At 40.2% G+C, this 3,522-nt stretch overlaps 2 long non-coding RNA genes across 2 annotated transcripts in view; both read left to right on the forward strand.

Moving 5' to 3' along the window:
- Nucleotides 1-887, forward strand: part of LOC119276923 — a 2,134-nt gene extending 1,247 nt beyond the window's left edge. The window contains exons 2-3 of the long non-coding RNA XR_005136864.1: nucleotides 364-588; nucleotides 747-887. This is a non-coding gene — a long non-coding RNA (uncharacterized LOC119276923). The remainder of the gene's footprint in view (nucleotides 1-363; nucleotides 589-746) is intronic.
- Nucleotides 888-1,108: 221 nt separating this feature from the next.
- Nucleotides 1,109-1,575, forward strand: LOC119276924. The gene is made up of 2 exons (XR_005136865.1): nucleotides 1,109-1,174; nucleotides 1,254-1,575. It is a non-coding gene; the product is annotated as an uncharacterized LOC119276924 (long non-coding RNA).
- The last annotated feature ends 1,947 nt before the right edge of the window (nucleotides 1,576-3,522 follow it).

Raw genomic sequence — 3,522 nt, forward strand, 5'->3', positions numbered from 1 at the left:
ATTCTCAGTCCACAGTTTGCTCATTTATCTTGCAATGGATCTGACCACATGTTTAATTCAGGTCATAAGCTTAGTAAGAGATAAAATACAACATGTGATTTTGAATCCGCAGTACTTAGGCCTGTATGTGCTACTTATTTCAGATCAAATTTAAACCTAAGATTTAATAGGTAGGAGACATTACCACTTTCTAAACTGGATTGACCTTAAGTTTATGGGTTGGAATAATGAATGATATTTTTCCCCTTGTAAATAAAGAGTTTGTGGTCATCTTTGTGCAGTTTTTTCTGTACTGTTTTGATTATGTAACTTTAGTATTCTGCAGTTCTGATTTCTGATGGCTCTTTTGTTCTCCTGGTGCAGGTGCAAGCCACTGTTCAGCAAATCCAGGGTATCTTTGACCATTGCTTAGCTGTTCATGATAAGCTAGAGACATCATTGCACGATTTGTCTAGGACCGGAGACGCTAAATCTTGCAAAGCAGCTCGTAAAGCTGTTGATGCACAGTTTAAGGAATTAGCGAAAGAGCTGAAGCTGCTATTGTTATCTGTATAGTCATCCCCTCAGTCTTATCAGATATGGCCAAAGGTTTGCTCAAGCGGCCGCATTTATGTTGTATATAAAAAAAATGAAATTGAGAAACATATTTTCCTTTGCTATGTCGTGCAATCTAAATCTTGACCGCCTTTCCGCATTTATTCTGATTACCAAAAATAAATCATACTTTTTGTGCATTGTTGCTACAGCTAGAGGGCTTGGTTGCGAAGGAGAGGGAGATGTAGGAGAAGCTCATGGCAAGGCATGCCACCGTGGTTGACAGCTTTGAGAAGAAGCAGCGTGGGCAACAATCCTGACTATATGCTTGAATATAAAATCTACAGTGTCTCAGGCATGTAAATCTAGCTCTTTTAGGCTTATCCTAACCACAGATTTATCCTAATCATATGTTTAGATAAAATAGTTCAGGTTCATATCTATGCTCATTTTGAAATTAAATATGGGATGTGCTTTTTGAATCTGCAATAGTTTCAGCCTGTAGGCTTTACTTGTCCTTTGTTATTTAACAAGTCTTAGACAACGTATTTCCTTCACTCTTTTTTGCTTTCATTACAGTACCAATACCAATACAAATACTGAAGGAGCTCATTCTGACAATGATCGTAACAATACCACCGTGCGTTCTTAGTTCTACTTTTCTGTATTACACCAATTGATTTTCAGTGTGTTGAACATATTGGTTTCTTTGTTCTCAGATATTTGTTGGAGGCCATGACTCCAATGTCAAGTGTTCGCTCCATATGGGGAAGTCGTCCATGTCAAGATCCCTGTTGGGAAGAGATGTGGCTAAATTACTCCTGTCAGTGCATATTCAGGCCTTCTGCCGAGCAAGCTCTGCAACTGCTGCAAGGGACCTTTTTTTTGGTGGTCAGAATGTGAGCCTTTCACGGGGAAGAAGCCCTTTGAACAAACAAACTCATGTTAATTCTTGCGTACCGAACTTCTATAATGCCTTGAGTTGTATATATACTAGAGGTAAAGTGGGTAATATATAACATGTGAACATTTTCAGCCTCAGGAAGCCAGCCAGTTGTATGTCCAGTTCTCCACTATAAAATTGTTTGTGTTTTGCCTTTTTTCGCCTCTTTCTTTGATATATAACAATGCCTATAACATAAACGCTGTGTTTCTATATTTACTTTCCCTTTAGGACGGTGGAAATTCATATTATATTCAAAAGCACTTCATGTATGTAGTCAAATGCTTCAGAAACAGTAGTATACTACTTCACTTTTTATCTTCCTGGGGTTTCATATTCATCTGTATTAACTAAAGAAGCTTGTGATATTATTTTCATTAGCACAGTGCAAATCAAACCAAAAAAATACACATGCTTGCCCTTTGTAAAGAACCACTATTACTGTATATGTTATACTTTGTATTGAATCATATGTATATTATGCTTGCCCCTAAAATGTTGCTTTATGCTGAACCACTATTGCTATATTATGCTTTGATCCGAGTTTTGGTGCTTAAATCAAGTATTTATGGAGACTATGCCCTTATGCGAGTCTTTCGGCCTTGCTGGGTTGTTTTACATTGCCTCCTTCACACTTACATCCACCATCAACCAGGTAGACACCCCACATAAAAGCAAGTGAATGTTGTACTCCCAAACCAATTAGCATGTTTCGGTTTGATAAATACCGTGCATTGATCCCTGCACCTTTGACAAATTTATATTCATGACATCTCCGGTTTACTCCTGTTCTCATTTTTTTTGTTTCTCTGATCTGGCAGCTCCATGGAGACATGGAACCTGTCATCATTTTGTCAGACTAAGAATGGAGTTACTTGTGCAAGTTACACCATCAGTAAACACATGAATACCTGCATGCTATCATCGCAAGTTGAGCATTTACATGCTCCAAGTCAATCTGTTAGGGAGAAAACAAAGGCTTGTGTTCCTATTCGTAATTTTTTGTTTTATCAGTGGGCATCTTATCTATGTGTAACATGTGACCTGTCTAACTGCGAAAGTGTTGGGCAATAAAAATTCTGTGTGACACATGTTCTTATACACTATGCATATGGTTTGTATAGAAACTATGCCTTTCACTTTTTCTGTAAAATATTGAACCTTTGCACTATTGCTTTCATCGTAAAATCGTATGAAATACAAATTGCTGAAGCGGGTGGGGTGCGGCAAGCCGCACTTACTATCTAGTACTATACTGAGCCGGATCACGTTCCAGCACTTGGGGAAGCTTACATGCGGTTGAAATATGGACGCAAGGCACATTTTCTTCAAGGCCTGCTCGCAATCAGATTTTAGGACCGGCATGATTGAACAAACTTTTTTAGGACAATTATATAAAACATGTTATTTATTTGAAAAATGGTTTGTTAATTATTTGAAACAAAATGGTCTGTTATTTATTTGAAACAAAATGGAAAATTGTGTGAATTATGTGTACTGTCAGTTAAACCCTGTTGCTAGTGTAGGTTCAGTTTTGTCAGAAATAAGGCCATGTAGCGTGAGTCTGTTCATGACTTGGCTCGTACGGTTTGTTTTCCTAGAGTTTAGGAGATCGCTAGGACTCCGTCGTGGGATGGCACGACAGTAGTGGGTTGTGGCGAGCAAGTAGTATTGCGGGCGAGGGACGTTGGGATGGCAGCGTCCACAACTCGATCGTTATCCGTTTTAGTAGCTGGTTTTCAGGGTTTTTAGTGTTCCCTGTAACCTCCCCGTAAATAAGAGAAGAAACAGGAAAAGCAGCAAGTTCTTACGCTGCACAAATCCTCTCTCGAGCTCTGTTCTGCGTGTTCTTTAGAGTTCGTACGAGCTGAGCCGGCCGCTGTGCTGACATTTGGCATCAGAGCCTCATTTTCGAGGTCCTGTGCTCGATGGTCGGCGATGACGGAGGAGGGGATGGAAGGGCGGATGGCGGTGACGGTGGACAGCGCCGCAGCAGGGCGCCGTCAGTCGTGCGCCGGGTGCCGGCACGAGAACCAAGCTGGGGG

The sequence above is a fragment of the Triticum dicoccoides genome, chromosome 3B, assembly GCF_002162155.2.
Source record: "Triticum dicoccoides isolate Atlit2015 ecotype Zavitan chromosome 3B, WEW_v2.0, whole genome shotgun sequence".
NCBI classification, from domain to species: Eukaryota; Viridiplantae; Streptophyta; class Magnoliopsida; order Poales; family Poaceae; genus Triticum; species Triticum dicoccoides.